This window comes from Triticum urartu, chromosome 3A, assembly GCF_056163025.1.
Source record: "Triticum urartu cultivar PI428250 chromosome 3A, HENAU_Tu73, whole genome shotgun sequence".
NCBI lineage: Eukaryota > Viridiplantae > Streptophyta > Magnoliopsida > Poales > Poaceae > Triticum > Triticum urartu.
In genome coordinates this window covers 743,684,761-743,704,633 of record NC_141875.1, presented here as the reverse complement: position 1 = coordinate 743,704,633, position 19,873 = coordinate 743,684,761, and the positions used below count along the sequence as shown (strand labels likewise).

Below are 19,873 nucleotides of genomic sequence, written 5' to 3'. Positions count from 1 at the left end.
GGCACAATCAATCTTAGCGTAATGAGCTGACATCCAGTCCATACCCAAGATGATGTTTATGTCCGAGGACTTGAGAGCTATTAAGGATGCAAGGAAGACAAGTCTATCGACAAGAATTTCGTTCCCATGGCTTACTCTAGAAGTTTGCCATTTGGAACCCGGAGTTTGAATTACCATGGAAGTGGGCATGTCACAGAATGTCGTGTTATGCAATCGAGCATAGATCTTGGATATGAATGAATGAGATGCTCCAGTATCGAAAAGAACAGATGCCGGATGGCAATTAATAAGGAGCATACCAAGGACGATGTTAGGATCCTCATGAGCCTCCTCGGCTGAAACATAGTTGACATGGCCACGTGCAGTGGTGACCGGCTTGGCGTAGAATGTCTTTCCCGCTGGCTTACCACGGCTGACGGACTTTCCAGACTGATTGGGGTTGTTTTTCTGGGGACACTCTCGGCTATAATGACCCGGCTCTCCACACTTGAAACATGTCACAACATTGGGGCGTGGAGCAGCATTAGCAGCGGGGCCACCATAGGGCTTGGACGGTGCAAACTGCTAGTTGGGACGAGGCGCCTCAAAGGATGGCCTTGGAATGAACCCGGGTGGCAGTGCCGTGCTTGGAATCCACACCCGGCGCTTCTGAGATCCAGAGCCGGATGAAGAGCCAAAATCACGGGAGTGCTTGCGTGAAGCATCATAATCAGACTGGCCTGTCTCAGCACTGATGGCTTTATTGACCAACTTCTGAAAGGAGGTGCACTCGTGCAGACGAAGATCGCGGCGAAGCTCAGGGCTAAGTCCCTTGCGGAACCTTGCCTGCTTCTTAGCGTCGGTGGATACCTCTTCAGGAGCATATCATGCCAGATTCCCAAATTCACGACTATATGCATCCACAGTCAGTCTTCCTTGGGTGAGATTGCAGAACTCCTCCCTCTTGCATCTATGAGACCTTCCGGAATGTGATGCTCAGGAAAGCCTCACTGAATTCAGCCCAAGTAGTGATTTGGCCGACCGGGCGCATAGCTTCAAAATTTTCCCACCAAAGACTAGCAGGGCCTTCGAGGTGATAGGCAGCATAAGTAACCTTATCAGCTTCGGCTATGTTGGCAGAACGTAGCTTGTGGGTGATGCTGCGAAGCCGGTCATCTGCGTCAAGGGACTTGACGGAATGCTTAAACTTTGGTGGGTACAATTTGATGAAGTCATTGATTGACACCAAGTCATTTTGCTGATGGCGTGCAGTGTTCTGCTCAATCCGCTCCAGCAAGCTGTTAGTCTCACGCTTGTTTCTTTCCGCCTCCAGCATCACTTCGGCCAGAGAAGGCGGGTGAGGCAGATTTTCACCCCTAACTGCACTGGCTTCCCCCTGCTCTGGGGCAGCAGGGTTGCTGCGGGTGTTGACCATCCTAGGAGAAAACAAGACAACGGTTTAGATAAGGATGGCACAAACTTAGCAAGGAAGTGCAGAATGTAATGGATAACACGGAATGCAGAGATGTTCATCCGTATGTCATGGTAATATAGAATTGCCATATATATACCAACAGTCATACACACCATACATAGTTTAGTACAAGCCCAGGCTATAGTACAATTATGATGAAAGACGTTACATCTCATCGGAGGCATTCCAAGCTCCTATACATTATTTGTATACACCTCCGGAATTGATTACACACTAAGTCATATTCCACAAGTCACGCAGGATAGTGGAGATACAACTATTACAATACTAGTGATACTACTACGAACTCAGACAGCTCCGTAGTAGTCCTCGTAGAAGTCACCTCCATAGCCTGGAAGTTCAACGTGATCATCCGGGAACAGACGGTCCTGAGGAGCCTGTTGACCAAAGGGGCTAGGGTGAGGTCTTGGACCAACAAACGATGGCCTGCGGGGACCACGGGGTGGGGTGATGCCTCCCACATCACGCCAATCCACCATGTCTGGCAGAGCATATCTCACAGGATACAGATCCCTCGTATCCATACATCCAGCTTGCACAGCCGGTGCAAACCGAGTCAAAGTGGCCCAATGATCAGCACGGGTGTTGAAAAGCTCCAGTCTCAAGGCCCGATTCTCTCGGTCCTTATCCTCGAGCATCTCGGCAGTGGTACGAGTTAGTGAGTCCTCCTGAGTGGAGTCAGCATAGATAGCCTGGAGATACCCTTGCGCTCCCGGGAGTGAAGCTGGCATATAACGGAAGTTGGTGTTCCGAAGCAGGCCAGTCCGGACTCGCATGATGGTCATCATGGAATAGGCAGCATCCTGCACAACCATCTCAACAGTAACCCCGAGTCCATAGGAACAGTGGAGGGGCTCGGTAGATCTAGGATAAGAAGGAAATATCTTGACGGTGTAGAAATATTGGCTTTGATTAAAGTCTCGGAATTGCTCTTCGACAGTGTATTCGGGATACCAATGGTAACCCTTCTCGATCATTACCCGGACTAACATAGCAGTATGACCGGGCCCATCGAGGCACCGGGTCAGGCGAACCACTTGGTTTTGAGTACGAGTGGCCATATGAAAGCACAACCACAATGCAAAGACATTAGAATTTCTAGGGAAAATTGGACAGCATAACAGCTGTAAATGCTCAGAAAAAGATTTGAGACATCCACAACAGTTTGCAATACCACTCAACAACATCATATCAAGGTTCTGATTCAACTGGCAACATACTAAAAGTAGTAGAAACTGTACTGAGGCTTGTAACAACAATCCTATAAGCTACTACGGATTAGTAACACATGAACCTGATAGAAGAAAAAAGCCTAGTCCTTAACCCACGTTGAATGAGAAGAGAATGACTCAGATCAGAGGGCATAAGGTAAAGGAGTAAAAGAGCCTTACGTGCCCTCCCATAATCAATTCCCCTACATATAATTAAAGCATTTCTAGACTCGACATCGACCAGTTTGGCTCAACGAACCTATAGGCAGTCCGGCTCTGATGCCAACGCTGTCAGGACCCCCATTCCAAGTCACATCGATCTAGCCGGTAACACCTCATATCACATTGCGGCCTCACGCACGGTATCCCCACGGTGTCGCCTTACCATGGCCCGGGACCATTTGCGCCATTTGGCTCATGTATATGATAGTGTCGCTAGCATCCATATGACAGAGAACCCGCGCCGACATGGCTAGTCGTGAACCCAAAGCGGCGCAGACCTATGGAGACAGGCATACCTGAATCACATCGAGCATGTCGGTCATCAGCGAGTGAATCCGGGCTGTAGCACTGGGCTAACAGGACTCCGGGGAACCCGGGCTGTAGCAGGCTAGGCAGGACTCCGGATGTCACCGCGTGACATTTCCCCGAAGGTACAGACATAGGAACGAAGTGAAACACATGCCGGCCAGTCAAGTGTCCTGAGCAGTAGTGCTGGGCTAGCAGGACTCCGGTGAACCGGGCTGTAGCGGACTACTATGGCTCGAGGAGCACTAGACTACATTTCCCCATAAGAAAGGCTGCCAAGGATAAACAACTAGATTGTCAGATCCCACTCATACCAAGCATTTCAATCATACACACAATATGCCCGATATGAGTACATACAACATGGCATCACAACAAAACTCTACAACTCAAGTACTTTATTTAAAAAGGCTCCGAGGAGCCATACATAACATATTCATACAGGTAGGGGTCACACGACCCGACACTCAAGTCATACAATCATACAAGCACATGCGGAAGCAACTAGTCTGAGCACAGACACTAGAAAGAAATAAGGCTTCTCGAAGCCTGTCTATCTACATAGGGCCCTCCATGGCCATGATCACCACCTGGGTGGCTAGTCACTCGTCGACATCAAGGTCTACGTAGAACCCATCGGAGGGGGCAGTGTTGTCGTCTGAAAACAGTAATTAAGCAAACATGAGTACAAAGGTACTCAGCAAGTCTTACATCAGAACCTACTATACATGCTCATTCTCAAGAAGGTGGTGGAGTTATTGCAGCAAGCCAGCTTTGACTCTTGGCTAAGCTATCCTACGGGACACCACTAGTAGAATAGTTTTCGCACACGAGTCCACTAATCACCAACAGAATACTCCACCGGGGATCCTCCCTCGTCATCCTACGAGAGGGCCATCCTCGGTACTCACACTTATCTTGAGTTTTCTAGTAGTATCCATTAACTTGTCTATGAACTGTATAGGCAACCAAGTAGTCCTTTACCGCGGACGCGGCTATTCGAATAGGTGATGTTAACCCTGTAGGGGTGTACTTCTTCATACATGCTCTCACCACTTACCGCCGTTTACACGACATGTATGCGGCAACCTTCAAGCGGAAGCCCAATGAGGGTGTCGGCCATGGCCTACCTAAACACTCAAGTCTCTAGTCCAGGTTTATCGCCTATCCAGGTTCCATGCGCAGGGAGTCCGGCCGAGGTTTCCACATACGGCCCCGAACGATGTGAACAAGGTTCTCGAGACACCAAACGGGTGACTCAGTACACCGTGCCACGGTGTATCTACCGCAACATAGCCCACCCCTAGGGTCAGCGCTACGCACGACCACCAACACATAACCTACAAACACCAGAAACTAATTGCAACTCCTGGACAGAGTACTAGGGTGATTAAGAAGCCGAGAGGGTCAATTAAGGATCCCAATGCATGGTAGTAGCAGATTCTTAAAATCACACATACAGATCTCAGTTCTTAGGGACGGCCTCAATGAAACAACCCACCATGCACTCCTACATGGCCTCTCATTGATACCTTTACCAAATCATGTTCAACACATCCCTCATATTACCGACATAATCATTTCACTCTAGCCCATCACCCAGATGAACCAGACTTGACACAACTCTAAGCATAGTAGGCATAGCAAGGTAGGAATCACATACATGGCTCAATCAACTCCTACACATGCTAGTGGGTTTCATCTAGTTACTGTGGCAATGACAGGTCATGCAGAGGATAAGGGTTCAACTACCGTAGCACACAGTAGTTTGAATCGCGTTGTCTTAATGCAGTAAACAAGAGCAGAAGCGAGAACATGGGTTTGTATCGGAATGATCAATGGGCTGCTTGCCTGATGTAGTGGTAGTAGGGTACTGCCCTTCAGACGGATACTCGGGGTTATCCTCGGAGGCAGAACCTACCACGAAAGACACACAAAACATAATCAACACATGACAATATGCAACAATATGATTCATGCTATGACATGGCAAAATGAATGTGTCTTGGCCTAATGCAAGCTAAAACAGAAAGGAATGAACCCATTTGAATCAAAGATTCAAATGTTAGTTCATTTAACATAGCCTTATTAGTGCATTATCTTATTTTGCTTAAACGGCAAGGTTATCTTGTTTTGTCATGCATGAAACCATTACCAATGGATAGATTGAATTTTTCTGATCAAAATTCATATATAAATCTTTGCATTTGGAGTTATGCTTGATTTTCTATGATTTTTAGAAGTTTTGGCTATTTTCGGGAATTTCCTATATAAAAATAAGTCCAGGAAATGAATAATTGCGTCAGCACTGCGTCACTATGACATCAGCAGTCAACTGGGACGGTCCAGGTCAAACCTGACCAGTGGGTCCCGCGTGTCAGTGTCATAGCCTAACTAGTTTTTAGTTAGTCCTAATCCTAACTTAATTAGCAGGCGGGTCCCATCTGTCATAGACCAGGGGGGTCAAACTGGGCCCACCCGGGTCAACTCAGTTAGCGGGGGTCAAACCCCTGGTCAGCAGGGTCAATCCCGCCGGCGTTGAGTTGCCAGCGAGGCCGAGACGGCGGAGGGGCTTGGATTTTCCCCTCCGGCGACCAAATTAGCGGCCGAGACCACCTACAGAGAGCTGGCACTCTCGCGCATCCATTGGAGCAAGCGAGAAAGGCTGCGGTGGAGTGAGCTCGCCGGAGTCAAGCTCGTGGCGGTGGCCGGGGCTCGGGCAACGACAGGTTCGGCACTACGGTGCAAGGCAGGAGGAGCTGGTGGGCGCTACGGGCTCCTGGAACCGTGCTGAGCGCAGAGGTGTGCTTGGCTTCGAGCCACTGTGACTCTAGCCACGACGACGACGAGGCACGGCGGCGGCGAGCTTCAGCCGCGATGGTTAGTAAGGCTAGAGGAGGAAATAGACGGCGGGGAGCGAGGGGTTCGGTAGAGGAGCTCACGGCGGTTGCAAAACGTGTCTCAGCGGGCTCGGGGGAGGTCAGACGACGTCGGGGCATTGCCGGCGATCTCGGTTGCTCGAGGTAGAAGACGACCGCGGTGATGACGTTTGGGGGCGTCCGGTGCGGCGTGGCTCGGCGGAGAGGATGAGGGCGACGAGGCGGGGCTTTTGGACGGGCCAGTGAGGCGAGGGGAGCATGGTGGTCACGGTGGCGACAAATGGCGGCAACGACTTCGCCCTGCTTCGGGAGAGAGAGCGGGAGAGGCGAGGCAGGGGGAGAGTGGAGCGGTCGAGGGGTCTAGGGGGTCTGCGTGGCACTCGTAGACGGCGTCCTGGGCGTCGGCAGAAGCAGGAGGTGGCCGGCGTGTGGCTGCGGGCGCCGGCCACACGCCTCTCGTCCTCCTGGCGAGAGGAGGGGGATGACTGGCGGGAGCCAGTGGCTGGGCCAGGCCAGGGCGACAGGTAAGTCCTCTGTTCCCTTGTTTTCTCTTTTTTTATTTGCTCTGCTCTGTGTATTGAAATGATTAAAATACCATTCCATTTTTAAAAATCCCGGAAATATTCAGAGGCACATTTGAAATTATTCTCAACTGCCTAAAAATACTTCCAAGAGTATTTGAGCACTTTAAAATATTTATAGTATTTAAAATGCCCAAATTCAAATATTTATGGCTTGTTCAAAAATCCAGAATGGCTCCATAATTTGCAAGGCCATTTTTGGCAGAGGTTTAAACCAGAACCAAAAATGGTGGGCTTTTATGAAGGGCATTTTGGGTTCATTGAAAATCCAATTGTTGGAGATTAGCATTTCCAGGGGGTGTGTTGGGGTTGATTAGCCCCCATTTCAAGTTTAAAATAAATTTAAACATGATGCACATGTTCAACCAATCCTAATGCATGACTAAAGCAGGGATGTGACAATTTATATATAGGAAGTCAAGTTTCGGCCATCGGGAAGGTTTCAGGGGTAATCGGTATTGTACCGGGACCACCGGAAGGATCCCGGGGGTCCACCGGGTGGGGCCACCTATCCTGGAGGGCCCCATGGGCTAAAGTGGGAGGGGAACCAGCCCCTAGTGGGCTGGTGCGCCCCCCATGGGCCTCCCCTGCGCCTAGGGTTGGAAACCCTAGGGGTGGGGGGCGCCCCACTTGGCTTGGGGGGCACTCCACCCCCTTGGCCGCCGCCCCCCTTGGAGATTCAATCTCCTAGGGCCGGCGTGCCCCTAGGGGTCCTATATATAGTGGGGGGAGGGAGGGCAGCCGCACCCTAGCCCCTGGCGCCTCCCTCTCCCTCCCGTGACACTCCTCCCTCTCCCTGAGCTTGGCGAAGCCCTGCCGAGATCACCGTTGCTTCCACCACCACGCCGTCGTGCTGCTCGATCTTCATCAACCTCTCCTTTCCCCTTGCTGGATCAAGTTGGAGGAGACATCTTCCCAACCGTACGTGTGTTGAACGCGGAGGTGCCGTCCGTTCGGCGCTAGGTCATCGGTGATTTGGATCACGACGAGTACGACTCCATCAACCCCGTTCTCTTGAACGCTTCCGCGCGCGATCTACAAGGGTATGTAGATGCACTCCTCTCTCCCTCGTTGCTAGATGACTCCATAGATTGATCTTGGTGATGCGTAGAAAATTTTAAAATTCTGCTACGTTCCCCAACAGTGGCATCATGAGCTAGGTCTATGCGTAGTTTCTTTGCACGAGTAGAACACAAAGCAGTTGTGGGCGTGGATATTGTCAATTTTCTTGCCGTTACTAGTCTTATCTTGATTCGGCGGCATCGTGGGATGAAGCGGCCCGGACCGACCTTACACGTACGCTTACGTGAGACTTGTTCCACCGATTGGCATGCACTAGTTGCATAAGGTGGCTAGCGGGTGTCTGTCTCTCCCACTTTAGTCGGATCGGATTCGATGAAAAGGGTCCTTATGAAGGGTAAATAGAAATTGGCATATCACGTTGTGGTTTTGGCGTAGGTAAGAAACGTTCTTGCTAGAAACCTATAGCAGCCACGTAAAAACTTGCAACAACAATTGGAGGACGTCTAACTTGTTTTTGCAGCATGTGCCGTGTGATGTGATATGGCCAAAAGGATGTGATGAATGATATATGTGATGTATGATATTGATCATGTTCTTGTAATAGGAATCACGACTTGCATGTCGATGAGTATGACAACCGGCAGGAGCCATAGGAGTTGTCTTAAATTATTTATGACCCAGGTGTCAACATAAACGTCATGTAATTACTTTACTTTATTGCTAAAGCGTTAGCCATAGTAGTAGAAGTAATGGATGACGAGACAACTTCAAGAAGACACGATGATGGAGATCATGATGATGGAGATCATGGTGTCATGCCGGTGACAACGATGATCATGAAGCCCCGAAGATGGAGATCAAAAGGAGCAAATGATATTGGCCATATCATGTCACTATTTGATTGCATGTGATGTTTATCATGTTTTGCATCTTATTTGCTTAGAACGACGGTAGCTTAAATAAGATGATTCCTCGTAATAATTTCAAGAAAGTGTTCCCCCTAAATGTGCACCATTGCGAAGGTTCGTTGTTTCGAAGCACCACGTGATGATTAGGTGTGATAGATTCTAACATTCGAATACAACGGGTGTAAGCCAGATTTACACACGCAATACACTTAGGTTGACTTGACGAGCCTAGCATGTACAGACATGGCCTCGGAACATGGAAGACCGAAAGGTCGAGCTTGAGTCGTATAGAAGATACGATCAACATGAAGATGTTCACCGATGTTGACTAGTCCAACTCACGTGATGATCGGACACGGCCTAGTTAACTCGGATCATGTTTCACTTAGATAACTAGAGGGATGTCTATCTGAGTGGGAGTTCATTGAATAATTTGATTAGATGAACTTAGTTATCATGAACATAGTCTAAAATCTTTATACTATGTCTTGTTGATCAAATGGCCCACGCTAATGTTGCCCTCAACTTCAACGCGTTCCTAGAGAAAACCAAGCTGAAAGATGATGGCAGCAACTATACGGACTGGGTCCGGAACCTGAGGATCATCCTCATAGCTGTCAAGAAAGATTATGTCCTAGAAGCACCGCTAGGTGACGCACCCATCCCAGAGAACCAAGACGTTATGAACGCTTGGCAGTCACGTGCTGATGATTACTCCCTCGTTCAGTGCGGCATGCTTTACAGCTTAGAACCGGGGCTCCAAAAGCGTTTTGAGAGACACGGAGCATATGAGATGTTCGAAGAGCTGAAAATGGTTTTCCAAGCTCATGCCCGGGTCGAGAGATATGAAGTCTACGACAAGTTCTTCAGTTGTAAGATGGAGGAAAATAGTTCTGTCAGTGAGCACATACTCAAGATGTCTGGGTTGCATAACCGCTTGAATCAGCTGGGAGTTAATCTCCCGGATGACGCGGTCATTGACAGAATCCTTCACTCGCTTCCACCGAGCTACAAGAGCTTTGTGATGAACTTCAATATGCAGGGGATGGAAAAGACCATTCCTGAAGTATATTCAATGCTGAAATCAGCGGAGGTGGAAATCAAAAAGGAACATCAAGTGTTGATGGTGAATAAAACCACTAAGTTCAAGAAAGGCAAGGGTAAAAAGAACTTCAAGAAGGACGGCAAGGGAGTTGCCGCGCCCGGTAAGCAAGCTACCGGGAAGAAGTCAAAGAATGGACCCAAGCCTGAGACTGAGTGTTTTTATTGCAAGGGAAGTGGTCACTCGAAGCGGAACTGCCCCAAATACTTAGTGGTCAAGAAGGCCAGCAACACTAAAGGTATATGTGATATACATGTAATTGATATGTACCTTACCAGTACTCGTAGTAGCTCCTGGGTATTTGATACCGGTGCGGTTGCTCACATTTGTAACTCAAAGCAGGAACTGCGGAATAAGCGGAGACTGGCGAAGGACGAGGTGACGATGCGCGTCGGGAATGGTTCCAAGGTCGATGTGATCGCCGTCGGCACGCTGCCTCTACATTTACCTACGGGATTAGTTTTAAATCTCAATAATTGTTATTTAGTGCCAGCTTTGAGCATGAACATTGTATCAGGATCTCGTTTAATTCGAGATGGCTACTCATTTAAATACGAGAATAATGGTTGTTCTATTTATATGAGAGATATGTTTTATGGTCATGCTCCGCTGGTGAATGGTTTATTCTTAATGAATCTCGAGCGTAATGTTACACATATTCATAGTGTGAATACCAAAAGATGTAAGGTTGATAATGATAGTCCCACATACTTGTGGCACTGCCGCCTTGGTCACATAGGTGTCAAACGCATGAAGAAGCTCCATGTAGATGGACTTTTGGAGTCTCTTGATTACGAATCATTTGACACGTGCGAACCATGCCTCATGGGTAAAATGACCAAGACTCCGTTCTTAGGAACAATGGAGCGAGCAACCAACTTATTGGAAATCATACGTACTGATGTGTGCGGTCCAATGAGTGTTGAGGCTCGCGGTGGCTATCGTTATGTTCTCACCCTCACTGATGACTTGAGTAGATATGGGTATGTCTACTTAATGAAACACAAGTCTGAGACCTTTGAAAAGTTCAAGGAATTTCAGAGTGAGGTTGAGAATCAACGTGACAGGAAAATCAAGTTCTTGCGATCAGATCGTGGGGGAGAATACTTGAGTCATGAATTTGGCACACACTTAAGGAAATGTGGAATAGTTTCACAACTCACGCCGCCTGGAACACCTCAGCGTAATGGTATGTCCGAACGTCGTAATCGCACTCTATTGGATATGGTGCGATCTATGATGTCTCTTACCGATTTACCGCTGTCATTTTGGGGCTATGCTTTAGAGACTGCCGCATTCACTTTAAACAGGGCTCCATCGAAATCCGTTGAGACAACACCGTATGAATTATGGTTTGGGAAGAAACCTAAGCTGTCGTTTCTAAAAGTTTGGGGATGCGATGCTTATGTCAAGAAACTTCAACCTGAAAAGCTCGAACCCAAGTCAGAAAAATGCGTCTTCATAGGATACCCTAAAGAAACTATTGGCTATACCTTCTACCTCAGATCCGAAGGCAAGACCTTTGTTGCCAAGAATGGATCCTTTCTAGAGAAAGAGTTTCTCTCGAAAGAAATAAGTGGGAGGAAAGTAGAACTTGATGAAGTATTACCTCTTGAACCAGAGAGTGGCGCAGCTCAGGAAATTGTTCCTGAGGTGCCTGCACCGACTAGAGAGCAAGTTAATGATGATGATCATGAAACTTCAGATCAAGTTGCTACTGAACTTCGTAGGTCCACAAGGACACGTTCCGCACCAGAGTGGTACGACAACCCTGTCTTGGAAATCATGTTGTTAGACAACGGTGAACCTTCGAACTATGAAGAAGCGATGGCGGGCCCGAATTCCAACAAATGGCTGGAAGCCATGAAATCCGAGATAGGATCCATGTATGAAAACGAAGTATGGACTTTGACTGACTTGCCCGATGATCGGTGAGCCTTAGAAAATAAATGGATTTTTAAGAAGAAGACAGACGCGGATGGTAATGTAACCATCTATAAAGCTCGGCTTGTCGCTAAGGGTTATCGACAAGTTCAAGGGGTTGACTACGATGAGACTTTCTCACCCGTAGCGAAGCTGAAGTACGTCCGAATCATGTTAGCAATTGCCGCATTCTATGATTATGAGATATGGCAAATGGACGTCAAAATGACATTCCTTAATGGTTTCCTTAAGGAAGAATTGTATATGATGCAGCCGGAAGGTTTTGTCGATCCTAAGAATGCTGACAAGGTGTGCAAGCTCCAACGCTTGATTTATGGGCTGGTGCAAGCATCTCGGAGTTGGAACATTCTTTTTGATGAGATGATCAAAGCGTTTGGGTTTACGCAGACTTATGGAGAAGCCTGCATTTACAAGAAAGTGAGTGGGAGCTCTGTAGCATTTCTCATATTTTATGCGGATGACATACTGTTGATGGGAAATGATATAGAATTCTTAGAAAGCATAAAGGCCTACTTGAACAAGTGTTTTTCAATGAAGGATCTTGGAGAAGCTGCTTATATATTAGGCATCAAGATCTATAGAGATAGATCGAGACGCCTCATTGGTCTTTCACAGAGTACGTACCTTGACAAGATATTGAAGAAGTTCAAAATGGATCAGTCAAAGAAGGGGTTCTTGCCTGTATTGCAAGGTACGAGATTGAGCACGGCTCAATGCCCGACCACGGCAGAAGATAGAGAAAAGATGAGTGTCGTCCCCTATGCCTCGGCCATAGGGTCTATCATGTATGCTATGCTGTGTACCAGACCTGATGTAAACCTTGCCGTAAGTTTGGTAGGAAGGTACCAAAGTAATCCCAGCATGGAACACTGGACAGCGGCCAAGAATATCCTGAAGTACCTGAAGAGGACTAAGGATATGTTTCTCGTTTATGGAGGTGACGAAGAGCTCGTCGTAAAGGGTTACATCGATGCTAGCTTCGACACAGATCTGGATGACTCTAAGTCACAAACCGGATACGTGTATATTTTGAATGGTGGGGCAGTAAGCTGGTGCAGTTGCAAGCAAAGTGTTGTGGCGGGATCTACATGTGAAGCGGAGTACATGGCAGCCTCGGAGGCAGCACAAGAGGCAATCTGGGTGAAGGAGTTCATTACCGACCTAGGAGTCATACCCAATGCGTCGGGCCCGATGACTCTCTTCTGTGACAACACTGGAGCTATTGCCCTTGCCAAGGAGCCCAGGTTTCACAGGAAGACCAGGCATATCAAGCGTCGCTTCAACTCCATTCTTGAAAGTGTTCAAAATGGAGACATAGATACTTGTAAAGTACATACGGACCTGAATGTGGCAGATCCGTTGACTAAACCTCTCCCTAGAGCAAAACATGATCAACACCAGAATTGCATGGGTGTTCGATTCATCACAATGTAACTAGACTATAAACTCTAGTGCAAGTGGGAGACTGTTGGAAATATGCCCTAGAGGCAATAATAAAATGGTTATTATTATATTTCTTTGTTCATGATAATTGTCTATTGTTCATGCTATAATTGTGTTATCCGGAAATCGTAATACATGTGTGAATACATAGACTACAACACGTCCCTAGTGAGCCTCTAGTTGACTAGCTCGTTGATCAAAAGATAGTCATGGTTTCCTAACTATGGACATTGGATGTCATTGATAACGGGATCACATCATTAGGAGAATGATGTGATGGACAAGACCCAATCTTAAGCATAGCTCAAAGATCGTGTAGTTCGTTTGCTATAGCTTTTCTGAATGTCAAGTATCATTTCCATAGACCATGAGATTGTGCAACTCCCGGATACCGTAGGAGTGCTTTGGGTGTGCCAAACGTCACAACGTAACTGGGTGACTATAAAGGTACACTACAGGTATCTCCGAAAGTGTCTGTTGGGTTGGCACGAATCAAGACTGGGATTTGTCACTCCGTATGACGGAGAGGTATCTCTGGGCCCACTCGGTAATGCATCATCATAATGAGCTCAATGTGACCAAGTGGTTGATCACGGGATCATGCATTACGGTACGATTAAAGTGACTTGCCGGTAACGAGATTGAACGAGGTATTGGGATACCAACGATCGAGTCTCGGGCAAGTAACGTACCGATTGACAAAGGGAATTGTATACGGGATTGATCGAATCCTCGACATCATGGTTCATCCGATGAGATCATCGAGGAGCATGTGGGAGCCAACATGGGTATCCATATCCCGCTGGTGGTTATTGACCGGAGAGTCGTCTCGGTCATGTCTGCGTGTCTCCCGAACCCGTAGGGTCTACACACTTAAGGTTCGGTGACGCTAGGGTTGTTGAGATATTAGTATACAGTAACCCGAAAGTTGTTCGGAGTCCCGGATGAGATCCCGGACGTCACAAGGAGTTCTGGAATGGTCCGGAGATGAAGATTTATATATAGGAAGTCAAGTTTCGGCCATCGGGAAGGTTTCGGGGGTAATCAGTATTGTACCGAGACCACCGGAAGGGTCCGGGGGTCCACCGGGTGGGGCCACCTATCCCAGAGGGCCCTATGGGCTAAAGTGGGAGGGGAACCAGCCCCTAGTGGGCTGATGCGCCCCCCATGGGCCTCCCCTGCGCCTAGGGTTGGAAACCCTAGGGGTGGGGGCGCCCCACTTGGCTTGGGGGGCACTCCACCCCCTTAGCCGCCGCCCCCCTTGGAGATTCAATCTCCTAGGGCCGGCGCCCCCCTAGGGGTCCTATATATAGTGGGCGGGGGGAGGGAGGGCAGCTGCACCCTAGCCCCTGGCGCCTCCCTCTCCCTCCCGTGACACTCCTCCCTCTCCCTGAGCTTGGCGAAGCCCTGCCGAGATCACCGTTGCTTCCACCACCACGCCGTCGTGCTGCTGGATCTTCATCAACCTCTCCTTTCCCCTTTCTGGATCAAGTTGGAGGAGACGTCTTCCCAACCGTACGTGTGTTGAACGCGGAGGTGCCGTCCGTTCGGCACTAGGTCATCGGTGATTTGGATCACGACGAGTACGACTCCATCAACCCCGTTCTCTTGAACGCTTCCGCGCGCGATCTACAAGGGTATGTAGATGCACTCCTCTCTCCCTTGTTGCTAGATGACTCCATAGATTGATCTTGGTGATGCGTAGAAAATTTTAAAATTCTGCTACATTCCCCAACACCTCCGAGTTCAGCACACGTTCAGCTCGATGATGTCCCGCGAACTCCGATCCAGCAGAGCTTGGAGAGTTCCGTCAGCACGACGGCGTGGTGACAGTGATGATGTTGCTACCGACGCAGGGCTTTGCCTAAGCATCGCTACGATATGACCGAGGTGGAATATGATGGAGGGGGGCACCGCACACGGCTGGGAGAGATCAACTGATCAACATGTGTGTCTAGAGGTGCCCCCCTGCCCCTGTATATAAAGGAGCAAGGGGGGAGGCCGGCCGGCCCTCTATGGGCGCGCCAGGAGGAGGAGTCCTCCTCCTAGTAGGAGTAGGACTCCCCTTTCCTACTCCTACTAGGAGGAGGAAAGGAAGGAGGAGAAGGAGAAGGAAGGAAAAGGAGGAAAGGGGGGCCGGCCCCCTAGTCCAATTCGGTTTGGGCTAGGGGGGCCGCGCGCCCTGCCTCCTCTCTTCCACCACTTGGCCCATGAGGCCCATTACTTCTTCCTTGTATCCCCGTAACTCCTCGGTACCCCCGAAAATACCCGAATCACTCGGAACCTTTCTGATGTCCGAATATAGTCGTCCAATATATCGATCTTTACGTCTTGACCATTTCGAGACTCCTCGTCATGTCCCCGATCTCATCCGGGACTCCGAACTACCTTCGGTACATCAAATCACATAAACTCATAATACAATCGTCACCGAAACTTTAAGCGTGCGGACCCTACGGGTTCGAGAACTATGTAGACATGACCAAGACATGTCTCCGGTCAATAACCAATAGCGGAACCTGGATGCTCATATTGGCTCCCACATATTCCATGAAGATCTTTATCGGTCAGACCGCATAACAACATACGTTGTTCCCTTTGTCATCGGTATGTTACTTGCCCGAGATTCGATCGTTGGTATCTCAATACCTAGTTCAATCTCGTTACCGGAAGTCTCTTTACTCGTTCCGTAATACATCATCCTGCAACTAACTTATTAGTTGCAATGCTTGCAAGGCTTAAGTGATGTGCATTACCGAGAGGGCCCAGAGATACCTCTCTGACAATCGGAGTGACAAATCCTAATCTCAAAATACGCCAACCCAACAAGTACCTTCGGAGACACCTGTAGAGCACCTTTATAATCACCCAGTTATGTTGTGACGTTTGGTAGCACACAAAGTGTTCCTCCGGTATACGGGGGTTGCATAATCTCATAGTCATAGGAACATGTATAAGTTATGAAGAAAGCAATAGCAACAAACTAAACGATCAAGTGCTAAGCTAATGGAATGGGTCAAGTCAATCATATCATTCTCCTAATGATGTGATCCCGTTAATCAAATGACAACTCATGTCTATGGCTAGGAAACATAACCATCTTCGATTAACGATCTAGTCAAGTAGAGCCATACTAGTGACACTTTGTTTGTCTATGTATTCACACATGTATTATGTTTCCGGTTAATACAATTCTAGCATGAATAATAAACATTTATCATGATATAAGGAAATAAATAATAACTTTATTATTGCCTCTAGGGCATATTTCCTTCATAAAGATGAATGAGCTACCTAGCCATTTTATTCTAAATAGGTGGAAGAAAACGGTTAACAGGAGGGTACTATATGATAGCTACGGCAACTTGCTTGAAGAGAATGAAAGTAGTTCCTCTGATTTGGCAAAGCGAAAAATGGTTTCTGAGATACACCAAGCAGTGGATGATACAATTAGGTTGGCTGAACACTCTCCTGAAGAATTGGAAGCAATAAGAAACATTCTCATCGACATGAAAAGAAATGTTTCTAAAAGGGTTGTTGCCAATCATCCTAGTAGACAAGATGAGTTTGAGGCATATATTGGTTGTACTATGCCTAATCAAGTTGAAATTCATCCACCAACAGATGTCCATACAAAAGGGAGATGCAAAAGAATTAAGGGGCACTTAGACAAGGGTGGGCATCAAAATAAGGATGTAGAAGGGAAGCAAAATAAGGATGGAGAGGGGAAGAAAAATATTGGTGGACAAAAAAAGAAAGTGCCTAGAACGTGCAAGAAGTGTAAGCAAGTTGGCTTCCATGATAGCCGTAATTGCCCTAACAATAACTAATAAAACTACTGGTACTTTTCATGACCATACAATTTATTTTTCTTTCAAAAATGTATACACAGACACAAACTTATCTGTTTATGTCAAACTGCAGGTCTTGTTCCAACTCCACGATGCATTTCGGAACGACAACTTTGCGTTGAAGCTCATGTGTTGGACGGATTTTACATGAACTTTCCGCTTATATTTCCTAGGAGATTATTATTTTATTTCCAAATATTGTAGTTCTGTTGAATATTTATGTCTGAATATTGTATTTCTGAATATTTATGTCTGAAGATTCATCAAAATGGCCAGAGAGAAATTTTGTTTCGCGATGCAAGAATAATATTTCGCACGGCAAGTTGTTTGCTCCAGTTTACTATGTACAAGTGATGTTGAAATCATCGCCTGCTTATGTCAAGTGTGGGAAAGGTTTGTAGATAACAGAGGGCATTGAGCTTACCAGGATCCCCTGCCTACTCCTCCTGCTGCTATCTTTTGGCTGGCAACTGTTCGCTTTTACTAAAAAGGGTTAGACTTAGACAGGATAATAAGGCACAAGAGGTTCATTGGTTAACGTTGCGTCCTGTTGGTTTTAGCACATGTGGCTTACGGAATTCTGAAATTAGCAAGACAAAAGATGTTAAATCACCAGTACATGCCTCACTTTTTACAAGGGAATATTTCTGCAACCAATTCACATTCATTCTGTAAATCTGCAAATTCAGTATGTACAGCAGTAGCAAAAGAGCAAATATTTCTTGTATATATCCAAATTAATTCAAGTGTTTTTTGAAGCTGTTGTTTGTACATCCAAATATTTCAGTATGTGGCAACATGGTCATACTTAAATGTACATCCAAATCGACGTGGATAGCAAAACAACAGCAATAGCAAGAGCAAATGTTTCTGTATGTACATCGACTCACGTGTTTTTTGAATACCCACTTTCACTTTCACTTCAGGTGAAGCAAAACAACAAAGATTTATCTTATCTGTACATCACCATTCAGTCAGCTACAGCAAGAACACCAACAATTTTAATCTATAGCAAAACAACAGCTCCAGAGGGCAAGCAAGTTGCCGGGTCGCCGTCGCATGGAGGCAGCGCCGCCGGCGGCCGCCACTGGGTCTCCCTCACCTGGGCCAGCGCCATGTCGCTGGGTCGTGGACGTCGCCTTGGCCAGGGTCATCTCGGTGGCCGTCTCGTCGCCGTTGGGTGGGGATACCGCCAGCGCGCGCCAGATCGCCTGGGGGCATCGCGGTCGCGTCGTTGCTCCACCGTGGCCTCCGAGTCGCCGTCGCTAGGGGTGCGGCACCGGCCTCCAAGTCGCAGTCCAGTAGCCGCCGCCAAGTCTCGCCCTCGCCTGGGTCGAGATTCGTTTTGCTTTATTCTTTTCTTTCTAGTTCGCTAAATCTTTCATAAGACAGAACGTAAGCACGCGGGGTTATGTGCAAAAGAATTATTAAGTGGATGGCCATATTCCCATCTCCGATCTCTGCTGTACGTCCTCGATCCGATGGGCTAGGATGATAGTTTTCAGTTTTTACTGATCAAGCGTTTTCACTTGACACAGGAGGGCACACTGCCAGCCATCACGTCCGGCCATCACGCACGCACTAACCGGCCAGCACATCTAGCCACTACTCCAACCAACTCCATGCATGATGGTAATCACCAACTACATGCACGTAATGCCATCCACTCGTATCCAAGCGCCACCCACACACGGCCAAGAGCCACCGGCTTGGACTCATTCCATGCAAACTACACTGACTCCTCCATGCACTAACTAACTAACCGAGTCACCTGACTAGCTAGTACCGTACTGAACGTCACCTCCAACTAATCCGTCCAGCCGTCCGGTCTTGCTTCAACCCTTCTTGCGTTTTGTCGATTCACACGACTATGCTGCATCAAACAGCACCGCGACTTCTCGTCGCCATCAGCATCTCACCATGCTCGCCGCAGCGCACGGCAGCCCGGCATCTCTCCTCCATCACGCGTATAGCTGAAACTTCACCGGACACTTGAGACCCCAGACTAAACTACATGCAAAACTCAAATATGCAAACACATGGAATCAAGATTAAGGCTAACAGCAAGGCCTTCTCCTTAGGCCATTCATCCATCGACGCCGTCGTCAACCGCTTTATGGCGGGAGACGGCGTGGAGGTTCAGGGCGCCGGCGACGACAACGGGTTTTAGACACTCCACCTGCAGCATGTCGAGATGCGCACTGAGCTGGCGGAGCAGAAGAAGCTCAAGTGTGCGGACGAGGCCCTAGCCCAGGAGCGTGCAGCGGGGGACCAGATTGCCGCGTGGCTCGATCCTGACGCCCGCGACATGGGGTATGAGGACATGGTGGCCTTTGTCGCCGCGCTCATGCAGGTACAGGCCGCCGTCTCCGGACACGGCAACTAGGTACTCGAGGAAGCATATCACGACATCTGCCGTAAGCTCCAGGTGCCCCCGCCGCCATCGCCGCCGCTCCAGCTCTTGGCTGCCACAAGCCCACAAACTTTGGGTTCGGTAGCAGCAGCAACGCCAACGCCGGGATGGAGATGGCGATGCCTCCAACGCCGGCCATCGCCAACCGGATGGACATGCACCAGATGCTTATGGTGATGCCTCCTCCTCCCGGTTTTGCCGCCGAGGTGGAGATACAGCAGGGGCTAATGGCTATGACGCCGCCACCTGAGTTCCCTGCAGTGATGGGCATGCAGCAGTTGGTTACGGAGATGCCACCACAGCCAGGGTTCCGGGCAGGGATGGTGCCGCTGCAGGTGTTTGTCGCAGGATCGGGATGGTGCCGCTGCAAGAGTTTGCCGCCGGGATGCAGGAGCGCGGGCCGAAAAAGACAAATCAACACACAGTCCGAGTCTAAGATCCACACAGTCTTATAGTTTGTTGTCACAGTTATATTATTCTAAATAAATCATGCAAGATCTATGTAAGATCCACATA

General features: G+C 48.2%; 1 pseudogene; it reads left to right on the top strand.

The window, feature by feature from the left end:
- The window catches only part of LOC147982572 (protein FAR-RED IMPAIRED RESPONSE 1-like), a 50,472-nt pseudogene extending 31,358 nt beyond the window's left edge, over positions 1–19,114 (top strand).
- The last annotated feature ends 759 nt before the right edge of the window (positions 19,115–19,873 follow it).